This window comes from Alosa alosa, chromosome 4 (assembly GCF_017589495.1).
Source record: "Alosa alosa isolate M-15738 ecotype Scorff River chromosome 4, AALO_Geno_1.1, whole genome shotgun sequence".
In the NCBI taxonomy this organism is placed as follows: Eukaryota; Metazoa; Chordata; class Actinopteri; order Clupeiformes; family Clupeidae; genus Alosa; species Alosa alosa.
In genome coordinates this window covers 24325114-24341285 of record NC_063192.1, presented here as the reverse complement: position 1 = coordinate 24341285, position 16172 = coordinate 24325114, and the positions used below count along the sequence as shown (strand labels likewise).

Sequence of the window (16172 nt, the reverse complement as noted above, 5' to 3'; positions counted from 1 at the left end):
ATGAAAGCAAGGAGAGGTATGAAATTATTATTTATTTATTTGTTTGTTTTTGGACAACGTAGGCTACCGATAAGTAAAGGCGGAGATGTGGGTTGCTTTTGCGGCCGCGTAAGATGCAAAGCACTGCGTGAAACACTTAGAAAGGTGTGTTGCGATTCTGCCTTTTCACACCCGACACAGTATCGTTGATATGAATGTCGCGATTTCGGTTTCAAAACAGCCCTAGTGTGTGCGTGTGGTGTGAGGAAAGCTTCCCTTACAGACACAATGACTGCTCAGATGGGAAGTATTTGCATTCATGGGCATTTCCTCTTCAGTGGAATCACAGATCACCAAATGCTTCTCCTCTATGGGGCAGACACTGTGTGTGTAGGTCTCGGACAGGTGAAGGTAGCGTTCAGTTCCCCTGATAAGTCAGTGGACATAACAGCCAATGACAGATTTCAGCCAGTCATGTTTGAAATTCTTCCTAGATGAACACACACACACACACACACACAGCGTGACATGCATCTGTGGAAGACAACAGTCAGGAGATCCTGGTGGGCTGACAGGAAGTGACCTGGATACAGGAAGAGGAGGCGGATCTCTCGGACCTACACCAGAAAACACTACATCTCCCACAAGCCTTTGGGCTGACCCTGGTCTGTGTGTGTTACATGTGAATTTAGATCTAAACTGAATTTCAAATAGCTCTTACTATAGCTGGTATGTGTGTGTATGTTTACCTGTGAATGTGTGTAAGAGTATGTGTTGAAGTGTGTGTGAAGTGTATGTTATAAAGGAATATAAATTAATTTTACGATCTAAAAGAAAACTGATATTGAAGTGTGTGTTTGTGTGTGTGTGTCTGTGTTTGCATAACCATCTTTGTTTACATCACACCTCATTACAGGTGTGTCTTTCATTAGACACGCCCACTTTAAAATGGTCTGCATGGAAACAGTCACAACTGGCTGCAACTAAGCACGTACATGTGTACACACACACACACACACACACACACTATACGTAGACCCTCCTGACTGACGAGATACACTTACCAAATCCCCCCCCCCTCTCTCTCACACACAGACACACGCACCCCAAACAACCACCGCAAAAGCCACACACACACACACACACACACACACACTCCATTTCTCCAACATGCCAGACAGACCAGTTCCACAGGAACACTCACATGCAGGTGCTCCATCGCCCAACACATGCACACACACAGCAAATGTCAAAGCTGTGCTAAGATAGCCCTGATGTTTTCCACACACACACAGCCAGTCGCTGCAGTATGAAAACAGGTTTTTTAAGGTCCCACACACACACACACCTCATGAATTAAAGCATACAGTTGTGTCATCACAAAGCGCTAGTGTTTCCTTCACACTGTCTGCGTCTGCTGCAGGAGACCAAAAGCCCCCAGCCAAAAGCATGACTCTGGTTAGACAGCCTGTAGACACACACACACACACACACACACACACACACACAACCCACATGGTAACACACACTTCACCCGATAGAAAGATGTGTTAGCTACACCATGTTACACACACACACACACCACAATAAGAAAGGTTTATTTAGTGTCGCTCACACAGACACACATATGCTGCACCAGAAGGAATGTTTGAATGACATGGCGGAGGGAATGTTTCAGATAAAGACTGCGTCTCTTCCTGGCACGATCTCTCAATCTAAGGAACTGGGAATACTGGCCAAGTCACATTCTACACATACACACTTGTGTTGTGTGTGTATGTGTGTGGGGCACCTGGAGGGCGTAGCACACACACACACCACATGGAAATGTTCAGGCAGAACCAGACGCCAGTGGGTTTGAATAGTGCTCACCTGAACTGTTATCAGTCAAATACTGAGGCCAACTGGAAGCAGGCTACTTTGAATACCCAAAGCAGTAGCATCTCGGCATGCGAATGTGAGTAACAGTAGCAGTGCTACAGAAACAAGCACACTGATGCCAGCTCATGTGTCCCGGCCTACTCAGCTGCACAATAGCACACATACAGTGGAGCAAGAGAAGGACAGTGATAGAGGGAGAGAGAGCAAGAAGAGAGGAGGGAGAGAGAAGACAGAGAGGGACAAAGAGAGAGCAAGAAGAGAGAGGAGGAGAGAGAGAGGAGAGAGAGCATGAAGAGAGATGAGAGAGAGAGAGAGAGCAAGAAGAGAGATGAGAGAGAGAGAGAGAGAGAGAGAGAGAGAGAGAGAGAGGAGGGAGAGCAAGAAGAGAGATGAGAGAGGAGAGAGAGAGAGAGAGAGAGAGCAAGAAGAGGGAGAGAGAGAGAGCAAGAAGAGAGGAGAGAGAGAGAGCAAAGGAAGAGGCATAGCAGGATAAATAGGAGAGAAAAGACAGACATGGGTGAGGAGAGGAAAGTCACATGCACCTACGACTAAAAATAACCAGAGAGAGGGGCAGGGTGTGTGTGTGAGTGTGTGTGAGAGGGGGGGGGGGGGGTGAAGAGGAGTGTGTGTGTGTCCAGTCCTGTCCAGTAGCTGTGTCTGTGTGTTTGCGTGGTGTAAATGTGTTGAGGGGTGAGAGTATGACAAAGTGTGTGTGTGTGTATACAGAAAAGGTGAGAGGGAGCTCTGCAGCTGGTAGGGCTTAGGTCAACCTTACTAGCTGTCTGCACTTGAGCTCCTCTCACACACACACACACACAGTAGCCAAATCCTCCCAGCACAGTCACAACAACAGCTCAGAGCCAGCTCAATCCTTCACCAACCAGCTTCGTCTCACAATCACACTCAATCCCAATGCCCACCCAGTTCAAAACTCAACAGCTGGTTGACACACACACGCCACTCACTCATAAAACAGCACAGCAAACCCACAAAGAAAACACACCCAAGTGTGTTGTGGCCCTAGTGTGTGTGTGTGTAAGAGTGAGAGGAGTGAGTGAGAGAGAGAGAGAGAGAGAGATGGTGTTGAGTGTGTGTTGACACTGTGTTGAGAGATATTTTGGTTAAAAGGGGCCTTCATCAAACGTTGAAAGTTAAAGATTTGCCTTCCAGCAGTGATAACTGCCCCTTGGTGGCTCCTGATTGCCCCGATTGTCCCTACACACACCAATGATGTTGGCAGGTTGTTCTCCAAGCTGGGCAACAGACGGCTAACGCACACCTCACAGCCACGTCTCAAAAATCAGCAGCCAGGTCTTTAAGCACAAATCAGCATCATCAGAATCCTGAAGCACAAATCAGCACAAATTAGCAGCATCAGAATCCTGAAGCACAAATCAGCAGCATCAGAATCCTGAAGCACAAATCAGCACAAATTAGCAGCATCAGAATCCTGAAGCACAAATCAGCACAAATTAGCAGCATCAGAATCCTGAAGCACAAATCAGCAGCATCACTGGTGGTGGCCTGTAATCCTAAAAGCTCTTGTACGTCCGCACAGCGCCAGATTTTAATCCTATTCCCGGGCGGGCGGGCTGTTGGTAGGGCGGGAGGGGGTGGCGTGGGATGAAATCCGGCGATGGGAAATAAGCATAGTGCAGTGTGGAGCCACAGCAAAGCTGGGCTAATTCTGCTCCATCATATGCTGCCCCGTCTGGACCACTAAAGCCTCACGGCGCTGGGATCTCTCTCACACACACTCAGGCCAGTTTATTTCACATCCCCTAAAGCACCCCGTTTACGAGATACAGTCAGGACAGCATCTACAAGTAAGTAAACTGAGCACAACACACACTGCCTCCTCCTTCACAACACACTGACCTGAGATCAGTGACACACAGCTTATTCTGAGATCACTCCGACTAGGTGTGTGTCACAGGTCCGAACCCCCCCACCCTCAGCAGGGTCCTTTTCACATTACACTGATGGGTGTGAGCTTGCCCAGTTAAATGCCATCAACACAAAGTGCATCTACTTACGGTAGAAAACCACACAATGTCTGGGAGGAGGATGCTCTTCTTCCTCTTTTTAAGTTGGTCCTTCTGGCTTATGGCCCTGTCCTGGATGTGGTGAGCTGCCGGGGCGATACAGCTGGAGACAGGTGGCCTCCACTCCGCCCCACACACCCGTCATCGCTTTATTACATACGTACAGTTATTTACTTTGGGAGAAGATGCTGTAACAGTAATAAACAGCATCTACAGCACCTGCTTTAGTGTTTAGGGTTTCAGGTGAGCTGTGCCCCTGGTGTTCAGGTGAGCTTTTTTACTTGCTTTTATTACAGAATGTAATATTACAGATGTTTTTGGTCTTGTTTTATTTTTCTTATTTATTTTTATTTATCTTTTCTATTTTCTTGACGCTGCTACTAATATTGTCTTGCCACAAATAATCACACTTAGTTTGTGTAGATGTATGGCCTTTGTGTAGACGTATGGTCTTATTGTTATGACTTATTAGCAACCTTTTCTTTGTTCAGCACTTTGGCTCAACCCCTGTTGTTTTTAAATGTGCTATATAAATAAATGACTTGACTTGACATGACTTGAGCTGTGCCCCTGGTGTTCAGGTGAGCATGACCTGACTGCTATACCTCTGGAGGACTCGGGCGCAATCCTCAGGTGCGATCCTTGAGTGTGCAACTGCGTTTGGAAAACAGTCCTTACATGAACACAGATGAGCTCACAACTCTTGGCTCAGATCCAGGCCCAGATTCAGACTCAGGCCCAGACTCAGGCCCAGATTCAGACTCAGGCCCAGACTCAGGCCCAGATTCAGACTCAGGCCCCCAGATCCCTCTCGGGCCGTGCTGGACCGCACAGAGCCCTCAAGCATCACACGCCTCCCTGCCAGATCTGTGACTGGGAGGTGGCACACTGACCTGAGATCAGAGTAATCACTCTCAGACTCGGGGTCCGCAGAGGCGCGTCCACACAGAACAGCGCAGCCCTTGGCTGAGCTGGGATCAGAGTAATCACTCTCAGCTGGGCCCATAGAGAGACCTGCTCACTCACATCTCACTCAGGCTGTCCTCAGAGGAGTCAGCCCTGACTGGCTCACACAGACCTGCTTACAGTGTGTGTGTGTGTGTGTGTGTGTGTGTGATCCTCATAGAGACGTACAGACTTCTACACACTGCTAGCTACAAATGCAGAATGCAACACCAGCACACACACACACACACACACACAGGAAGAATGGGGTAGTTGGGGGTAGCACAACTGCGCTTTTACCCCGGAGAGGTGAAGCAACCTTCAACCCAACACAGGCCACCATAAATCCAACACACACACGTAAACCAGGGCCATCAAGCCTGAACATGCAAGTTGCTCATGGGAGAGGTAGCATATGGACCAGCTACCACAAGCCCCAAGAGGCATCAGTCCAGTGTGGTTAGCGCCACACACACACACACACACCACTTTACGTCCAGCTCTGAGTAAGACTCATGAACCGCTGGATGTTTATCTTCCCTCCAGACTATGGTAGATGATAGCCAGTGTGTGTGTGAAATCTTGTGTGTCAAGTGTGAGTTGAAACCCAGGGTGTGTGTGTGTGTGAGACATCTTGTGTGTTGTGTGTGACAACATGTCATTCATCTTACCTGTACCAGGTACCTTGGTATTCTTATAGCACATCACCTACATAATGTACCATGATATTCTTATAGCATGTACCCTATACCAGGAACAGCATGTAACCTATACCAGGAACCATGGCATCCTTATAGCATGTTTTGTGGTGACCATCTTTTCTTTGAGGACTTGAATATACCAGGTTTAAGGTGAGCAGTCTCCCGCAATCAGATAGGCAGGCCATCCCACATTCATCCTAGTGACTTTAACATCAGCTGGCTTGAACACATAGACAGGCCATCCCAGATTCATCCTAGTGACTCAAACATCAGCTCGAACAGGCTCGCCATACTGACCACACCAGTGGGAAGCAGTCAGATTAACCGGATTATTTTTCCAACTAGTAGAAAAACTATTACAACCTAATCTGGTTGACCAGTCGTCGATTACCGCGCGTTTCATGTCTCCCAAAGCCTTAGAGAGGAGAGGAGCTGTGTTCTGCCCAGTCACAGCCGAAGCGGTGTGGGGAAAAATAAATAAATAAACAGGAGCTCGGCGAGCAGGCAGCGAACGCCATCTTGTTGGCTGCAGCTGCTCGGGCCGTAGAATACAGAAACCCATTCATCCTGGGGGTGGGGAGGGGGGGAGCTCGCAGGATGAATTCATCTTTGTGAGCTTCTGCTAATTGCAGAAACCGTGGAGCGCGCTATCGTGCGAAGTTGTGGTCAATAAACAACAACAGACAAGATCCCGGCGCAGCGAAATGCACAGATACAAGAGGTGTCTCATTTTCAGGCAATGGTGGGTTTGGAAATCTCGGGATCTCCGATTGGTGAGCGTGGGGCTCACCGTCCGCTGCCATCTCTAAACGCACCCAAAATCTCCAAACCTGCGAGCGCACCGAAAGTGACATCCACGTTAAATACAACCCAATGTAACACTGGTGCCTCTGAAAGTGATCCGCCCAGCAGGATACAACTGGTGGCTAACATTACATGACACACATGCTAGGCCGGACTGTCTTTTCCTGCTGATCAACGAAAAAAATCCCCCGTCTGAGCATTTGATTTTCCCTGTTTCGGTTCACATTGCGAGCTGAATTCGTCTGCTTCCTCATTTCTCCCTGACGTTACTGCGCGAAGTGTGTCTGATTACTGTTAGACTGCAGGGCCGGGCTGTGACACTAACACCAAGATACTTTGAATTAGTGATCGGACGTAAATAATGTGATCCCAGTTAAACAGATTGGCCAAAAATCCAATTACGTCGCTTTGCAGACCATTAAACGCAGGCGATCTCATTAGGATCCAGTCAAAGCTACCCGGAGCATTTAGCATGAAGTCACACAGAGACAAACACACATCCGTGCGCGCCATAAGTTACACTGCTATCATCTTACTGGCAAGCTAACGTTAAACGCCATGAAAAGGCTGAAAACTGAGATACTGTCAAACGGAGGCACAGGTTGCCTAGGCGTCTCCACAGCAGGGCCGTTTCGGAGGCAATTCAGCCTGAGTATTTCGCCTGGATTCTCAGGGGTGTTACCAGAGCGCACATCCGCACTGCCGTCATAGAAACCGATATGTGGGATCAAACTGGCAAACACACTGGTAAATTAGCAAGATGGAGGCTAACAGGGGTGATAAACGGAAGAGACATGGCATATTGATCTGTCTCAGAGTATCCATCTGATACACAGCAACGCTAGCTGTCTGTTAATTAGCTTTCTGGTTGATCCGACTTGACTGTAGAACCAACAACACGTTATGTTGTTTAACGATTGATGAATCGTGATATATAGTGGTAAAACTAAGATTTATAATAAGCACATCTTTTCGATGATATGGCATGGACGCTGGTTAGTAACTCCGTAGCTTATGTCCACTGACACACGCCCAGAAGGAAACACTGGCTAACCGACTGACGCTAGGTAGCGTTAGCGTAGGCAGGATGGAACATGAAAAAGTGGGGGTGGTGGTAGTTGGCTGTCTCCTTCGCCGATGAAGTGGCCATTTTCGATTATTTTTGATATCACATATTCACATTCCGATCTACCATTTCATTATTGCACCCAAATAGCAACATCATAGTTTCACATGACTTCCCTAATACCTTGCACCCATTATGAACATAACGCGCAGTTAAATATCATTCCACAGATAAAAGGAAGTAGCTGGTTGGCGGAGTAGCTGCAGCTAGCTTGCCAGTTCCTTTCCATGTAGAATAACCAAGGACTATCAAATGGTCGACATCCATCCATTTTGATCAAGTTTGAGTGCACTGTACCTGAAATCTCTAGAAAGTGCTAAAACACATTCACTACAATATTTCCTTGACCACTGCTACATTATACTGCTGATATTATGCAACACAAATCAAAGCCTTGATAGCAGCTAGCTCGCTAACGCATAGCCAGATATGCGTGTTTTTATATTACAGAGGTGGAACATTTACTAGCAAATAATGCTTTCTTTACTTTGCGTTTTCTCCTTTCATTACATGGAAGATGTTTGTATGAAATGTCTATAAAACATGACTGGTCGCACCAAATGATATTGTACTGAGAAATTTAGTAGCCAATTAGCCATCGGGTTGTTTAGCTATCTTGGCTAACACCCCCCACCCCCACTCCCGTCGCAATACACCACCTATCGTTAGCTACAAACACAGAAGTCAGTCAGACCATTCAACCCCGTTCTGCAAATTGCGCTTGCTATGGCCACACATTTTTGTCTTGGAAAACTTCTCCACCCTTGCAGCCCCACGCGTCTTACCCGTTCTCAGTCGTGGGTATCCGTTGTTTATATCGCATTGACTGGAAACAGCGAAGCTCGAATCTCCTTCTCTCCAACCAGCTCAGAGATTTAGCCAACAAGCTATCGAGGAGCGGCACTCCCCGAACCCTGCTTTCGATACGCCAAATGGGAACGCACCGGCAGGCGTAGGAATAGGGCAGGGTTCACCGCAGCAAAACACAAATTTGCGAAAATAGGAAGACAACAGAGTCCTCCGGGATTGTATCTCCGACGAGCAGTCTTATCCAGCCCCTTTCAAAGTGATTTGCCTTCTTATCTTTCCCACTCTGTCGTTCTCCTAGGCTTTCTTTCTCTCAGCTCTGTCAGTCGCTTCCTCCGGCCATCAGAGAGCACAGATGGGCGCGGTAACCCTGCTCTCAGCACTGGGAAACCCCACGCTTTGGCTGCGTCACCACGTACAGCCAGGCTCGGCGGCGCAAACCCAAATCTTACCAATTGTCGGCATTCTTGATCTAGTGAGGAACGCACACAACAGATCAAATACAAGGGAAACGTAAAATCACTGATGGCCTACATGTCAAACGCACTAGATTTCCGTTTTTTTAATCAGCGTTATTTTTGTAGAATGCGCTGCGCCTTTGTAAAGTGGTTTTACTCCTTAATTTGACAACTTCATCCAGCAGAAGTTGGCCTATCCCTAAACTCTCAGTCATTTTGCTTTGGCTAAATGTCAATTGTAGGGTGCACAGATCATATTTCGACAGGGAGAGGGGGAAGCCATTCTCACATGCATGACGTGCATGCATGAGAAATATCTGCAAGGTGCAAGGTCAGCAAGGTGATCTGTTTCATCAGGCGCCTTGTTTGACCTGTCAGCAGTGCCCAGATCCACTCCATACGTGATGCTAACGAGTGTGCTGCTAACAGAGCCATCACACATACCCAGACCTAATCCCCATTCAACCTCAATATGAACATTTAACTTATGAAAAGTGATGTTGTGAGTATAGGCAACAAATGATAGAGAAGTGTGACTGCATGATGTTCCCCATAAGGACTATAGACAACTGCCCTTCTCAGAGCACAACAGAGTGTGTGTGTGTGTGTGTGAGAGAGAGAGAGAGAGAGAGAGAGGGTGTGAATGTGTGTATGTGTCTGAATCTTGGACTCAATGTTTTTTTATGGTCTCAGATTTGTCTTGGACTTTGGTCTCGCCAAACATTAGTTGGTCTTGACCGAGTCCAGTGGGCTTAAAAATATATGTATTCTTAAAAAACAAAATAAACAAATAAAACAAAACCATTGATTAATTGACCATGTTCAGAAAATAAATGTTTCATTTGTTTAAAATCCATCTGACTGGGCATTTACATTGGCCACTCATTAACCTATTGAATGTTTTTGAAACCTTTTTAGTGACTGTTAAGTGAAAATGCTATAATATGATATAATAATGTGAAAAGAAGTACAAGTAGATACAGTGTTTCTAACATCACTATGTTGTAGCCTACATAGCTTGATTCTGTTTCTCTCATTTTGGACTCGGTCTTGGCTTGGACTCGATCCTCTGTTGGACTCGGTCTTGACTTGGTCTCAACAGTCCTGATCTTGGACTTGTCTTGACTCCAGTTCTGGTCTGTGCACATGATATGTTGGATATATGTGTGCTTGAGTGTGGTGAACTGTGTGTTTGTGGTTGTGTGTGTGTTTGTCTATGCATGAGTGTGTGTATTTACCGATGGGACAGAGTCTTCTGCACATGGTGGCCAATTATCCTTCCCAAAGCTGTAAGGAAGAGCCCATGGGAGGGGGCGGGGTCTCCATAGGGGGCTCTGTTTCTTAGAGACCTGGAACACAAGCAGCCCTGCATGGGGGTCTCATCAGGTCTCGCCCCAAAATACCTCATTAAACCAACAGCATCAACCAAACATCAACTGTCGCCCAAAACACCTCACCAAACCAACAGTGTTGACCAAACAGATCTCGCCAAAAACACGTCACCAAACTAACAGCATCACCCAAACACCATCTCTCTCCCAAAACACCTCACCAAACCAACAGTTGTCAGGGAAAACATAAACACAAGAAACTCCACAAGTCACTTCATCATATTTCACAATGAGTGTAGGTGGACCAAAGTGCTCTCAGGATAAACAAAAATAAGCATATGCTGTATATAAAGGAATATGAGATTAAAAACACTGAAAAGGAGGAAGTAAAATGTAGGAGGAAGTAAAGAAGAAAACATGACATAACATTAAAATCAGACCATGATAAATGAACCAAAAAAATTATATCTAAATACAAAAGGCCCAGGTATGCTCGGGAGACGTTACACAGCAGTGTACCTCTGGGCATTATTTCAAGCATTACAGAGAGGCTACACTGGTTCCCTTCACAGAGCGTCTGCTGCAACATTTAGCTTCCACTATCAATGGAACTGGCTACACCAGATATGATAGTGGTGCCTACCTTCGCTAAATTAGAGCATTCTTCTAAAACTGCTCAAAAAAATTAAGGGAACACTTCAATCATACACTGGATTGGTACTCTGACACTGTTTGGTTCTGAGCACAAGTAAAACTTTTGAGGCGAGTGTTTTATTTTGCTAGAATTGTCAGACATTCTGTGAATGTAGTTTGAGAATGGAGAAAAGGGTGGAAGGTTTCAAAAAATGTGTTTTAACAATTGTGGAAAACTGTAAGTGTTCCCTTAATTTTTTTTGAGCAGTGTATTTTACACTCTGCAGACGGAGCACTTCAGTTACAGTACATGTCTGTGTTATGAGCAGGTCTGAGAAACCAGGGAGAAACATACAGTTAACTCGCTGACCCCCAAATCCTGCATCATAGTCCAGACACCTGTTCTGCTCCTCTGGGATAAGGCTGGATCCCAGTGGCTGTGAGGATTGAAGCACACACACATGTAACCTGCGTTGTGTTGAACCTGCGCAATTCAGCCCTGCACGCGCCCGGACTCGAACCCGCGAACAGCAGCACCTTGGATCGGTAGGCGAGCGCGCTAACAATTGAGCCAATAGCCCAGGCTACTGACTCGCATGCCAGCAGCACTCTTGAGGCGTCGCGGAGTGAGGTTTTACCATCCGTTACACACACATGGCAGGCCCCTGTTCGGCGGTGAGGTGAGGCTGTGCGGTGGGACTGGGCCCCCGTGGCTGTGGCTCACACACATGCCTTGCTGTTGCTTCCTGCCTCTGTTGGTGGCGTCCCTCCGGGCCCCCGACCAGGGACGCACTCATGAAGAAAACAGCAACCACAAACTTAACAAACACAACAGCCACAACGGATTGTGACTGTGTGATCTGATTGGCTGGTTGCAAAGCTTGTGACTATTTGATCTGATTGGCTGGTTGTGATTGTCTGGGCTGATCTGACTGGTGAGTTGTGACTGGGCTGATCTGTTTTGATAGTTGTGAGCCTTGTGACTGTCTTTGGGCTGATTTGATTGGCTGGTTGTGAGCTTTGTGACTGTGTTTGGGACGATCTGATTGGGTGGTGGTGAGCTCTGTAACTGTGTTTGGGACGATCTAATTGGCTGTGGGCCACAGCTGCTCAGGTGAGTCTGTTTCAGGTGGAGCAGGAGGCACAGGAGACTTAGTTGCCATAGACACAGGTGCACGGTGAGCTTCACTGAATTCTCAAGACACACTCCCAAGGGCTCTGATAACTGTAAGAGGCCACACACACACATACAATCATTGTTATAAAATGACACGCTACAAAAGTAATTCTCAGAAGTAAGGAAGAGAGCAGAACCCCCATCAATTTTGTCATGTCGTCTGTTTTGAAGTGTTCCAGTGTGCACTGGACATGCCATAAAACTAGCCTGTTGGAACACCCAACTTACAGTGAAAAACTTCAGTGTCTCTTATCAGAGATGCCCAGAACACACTGAGTTGAGTCCTCTCTGCTCCTCTAACGTGCACACACCTGGTTAGAACAAACTCCATAACCTCCACTCACCCTGAACCAGCCCCTTAAGAACTCAAACCTGCTGTTTTGCTGACAGTGAGGTCAGTTACAGATGTGATTTGTCCCAGTGGGGCCTCCGTAGCACAGCCCCCCTCCCACACACACACTCCCAAATAGCACTATCATGGAGCATTAGCACAGATCACAGCGGCAGGCCGATTACAGGGGAAAAGGACAAATTGGCAACAGACATATCTGCCTCTCTCTCATCTCCACATTTGTAAAGGGTCGGCCATTCCATTAGGCTAAGCTTGTAATAACCTTGGCTTTTGCACACAGGTTGAGGGGACAGTAATCTGATTGAGCCTAATCTGCTCCAATCTGCCATAAACGCTGACTCCGGGATTCCGAGCCCTGCTGATGCTCTCATTGGCTCACGCCGGGTGATTGACAGCTGCTATGGAGATAAGACACATCTTGTGCCGGCCCACAGTCACATTAGGTGATTTAAAATGTCATTGGAAAAGCCATGGGTGAATGTGTGTCTGACACATGCACATGGAAGCATAATTACTGTATGTATTCCTATTTGTATATCGTTTGATGCTGTGTTATGTGATTAAGGTACACTTCACTTCATCTTCATAGTTAAACAGAATGATCAAGCACTTATTGATTTCATGAGAGCTAATTTACCTGTATTGAAGCTGTGTTCACACACACACAAACACACAAACTATTATACATACACACAGGACCAAACTTTCCCCCAGTCTTCAGATCCGTGATGAGATGAGGATGGTCCAGCCTGTGGTCTCCTGATCATCAGCAGGGCAGGCAGAGGGCACTGGCCCCACATCAGACGAACCCACTCTGGTACAACCTCTGCAGTAGTGTGTGTGTGTCTTTAACATACAGTACACTTTGTACATTTTGTACACACAGGAAACGTACACATCTAGCAGTGCGGCATGTGTGTTAAACAACATCCTGCTTCATGTTTCTAGTGTGGCTTCCATGCCCTGGTCTTTACTATGTCCCTACAGCCAGAGCCATATTTGGCTCTGCTTACAGCAGCCTTGCGTCCCCCTCTGGTGGTAGAAACATGAACTGCATCATCAACTGACCTGCAGATCTACCCTATACAGCCTCTACTACGGGCACTCAGGAAAAAAATGCACATACAAAACTTTCTGGTGTACACCACAAACTTCAAAAGAATCCCCACGTCTCTGGAGTTTCTGCTGGGCACTACTGGTGCAGTAGTATTTTTAACTTAGTTTTAACTTTAACTACCAGTTATGATTACTATGATTTGCTTTTGTTTCTGCAAAGCATATTGAATGACCCCCTTGTTGAAATGTGCTACATAAATAAACTTGACTTGACTTTTGACAGAGGTTAACTTTAAATTAAAGTTTGTGTCCTCAGTTATTTTAATAAAGGAATCCATGTGCACAGTGTGTTAGTGTTTATCTCTGAATGACTGAGTGAATATAGGGAGTGTTGGCTGCATTAGAATGGTTGCACGGAACCCGTGAATGGATTTGTGTTGTTGTGCATGGACAACCCCCACACAATAAGCATTAATATGTTGCCCATGATGCACACCGACTTTGCGTGAGTCTGTAAATGTGCCCGGCTAGCGAGCAACAGTTTGGAAAGGCACAGCTGGCCTTTTCTTAGACAGGTGTGTTATAGTGTATTCGAGTCAGAATTCCGGGCACCTGACGCATTTCCCTACTTCAGCTCTGATGCCGAATGCAAACACAGTAGTGTGGCAATGACTCAGCAGTGCATTCTGCTGATGAATATTCATATATTCATGTTCAACTTTCCTCTTTTTTTTCATTCATCTCCACACATTTATATGTTTTTAAACATTTCTATTATATATTTAGAACAGTTTAAACATTTACATTATATATTTAGAACAGTTTTACAAGCCATTATATGATGTATTTATAACTGTTTTTAAACCTTTATGTTGTATTTTTACCTTCTGCTTGCGGTCAGTGTATGACACACTCCCATCTCCTGCAAGAGAAGACCCACTGTGCAAACCATGTGGGAAGAGAGGCAAACACTCTCCCATATCCTGGCTGGTTGCCACACAGATCGCAGTGAGAACTGAAGGTGGTATGTACAAGGTGCTCACAGTGATTGCAGACTTCTTAGAGCAGGCCAGGAAAAGACTACAACAACCATAACACAAGTACCATCTCTGCAGGCTACCCAGGGCAGGGGAACAGCCTCCTCAAAGATTCTATAGTTAACTAAGATGAATCATAAGACGATTCACCAATGGAACGAAATGGCACTAGTTCCGGACTCCTAAATAGGCGTGTCAAAACATAAACGCTGAATGTAGGGCTAAGGGATTGGTCATATTCCGTGAAAATGTTCATTTCTCCCATAGGAATACATAGACACTGGACCTCCCGCTAGACTCCTAAATGGGCGTGACAGCTTCGAACCCCACGTCACAACGTGCCAGAATTTACCCTCTTATGAATCGTCTCGCTTTATCAACCGTCTCTGGCCTCCTACTGCAAGGTGGACCAGAGCCAACAAGGCCCAAGGCCGGGGTGGGGGTGGGGAAGCAAAATTAGGGAGGAAGCTCTATAAGGGTCTGATGAACTGATCAGGTATTCAAGGTTGTGGGGTCAAAGGTCAAAGTTGCACAGGGTCACACACAGAAATGCAGTGTTTGCATATCTTCCATCCAATTTGAAGGATTGTCATCAAACCAAGTATAGTACTCATAGTAATTGTGAAAATGGGCCTTTTCTCCACCACCAACCGCAAAATGCAACAGGCGTACACTCAATTTACCAATATGCAATACAGGATTACATAATGTGCATGGTGAACCAGAACCAAACAGTATGTAGGAGGGTGGGACTTAATTAATCTTAAATCATGCTATTTCACATTTAGGAAGTAGTCTTTTCAAAAATATGCAGTTTAGGTAATTGAATTAGCTTTCCTTTAATGGTCAAGGCCAAATGTATCTACTGTATGCTTGGTTCACCTATATAGGACTATGTATTCATATGGATGAAGGTGAAGCATGTTTCAACTGATGATTAGAGCGTGTAGGCTTTTAGAAAATATGTAATTTACGCTGTTTATTTCATTTTCCTTAATGTTACAGGCCGAACTATATCAGCCATATACTTGGTTCACTTATACAATATAGGACTATGCATTGAGTATGGTATGGAGGAAGATAAGACATGTTTCAACTGATGTTATCTCACATATAAAGGGTTTAGGCTTTTAGAGAATATAGTTTAGGTGGTTGAATGACCTTTCCCTTAATGATAGAGGACAAAATGCATCTGCCATATACTTTATTCAGTGATGTACAATATAGTACTATGTATTGTGCATGGCATGGAGGAAGGTAGGACATGTTTAAACTCTATCACGTGTGTGAAAAGGAGCCCCCTCCTTTTCACCGGTCTACCGTCCTATATAAACTGTTAAAAGACTGCTGTGTGCAATACAGGCTTTGCGACCACACTTTCACCTGCATGCACCTTTTACTTATTTGTTTGAAGGGTGTCTTTTTATTGCTGTGTATGTGTTTGTCTTGTACTATTTGGGATTTTAAGTGTGGGTACTATATTGGTACAGACCGTCACCCCTCTTAAATGGTTTAGCCCAAGACTGGGTAATTGGTGAGGCTATTCAAAGTTGGGTTTATTTCACACTGGAAGGATAAACTGGAAGGATAAACTGGACACACAGAAGAGCTAGAGATCAAGAAATCAGGGAAGTCGTAGAGTTTAATGTTTGTTTGTTTAAATGTGAAGTTAACCTTGCTTGCTGTGAGGCAAGGATTAAGTGAGGTCCAAAGTTACAAGGTCGCCTTGTTTGTAGTGATTGGCGAACAAAGCCTTGTGAAGCTTCTTCCTGATTGTATCGCAAAATGATCCAAAGCAAACACAGTGACATCTGGTGGTCAGCAGAAATGACAGCGGCTA

General features: G+C 45.7%; 1 protein-coding gene across 1 annotated transcript in view; it reads right to left on the bottom strand.

Annotated features, from left to right (window-relative positions):
• Nucleotides 1–8667, bottom strand: part of gnb1a (guanine nucleotide binding protein (G protein), beta polypeptide 1a) — a 31783-nt gene extending 23116 nt beyond the window's left edge. The window contains exon 1 of the mRNA XM_048240789.1: nucleotides 8267–8667. The gene's annotated coding sequence lies outside the window, so the exon portion shown is untranslated. The remainder of the gene's footprint in view (nucleotides 1–8266) is intronic.
• Between the last annotated feature and the right edge of the window lie 7505 nt (nucleotides 8668–16172).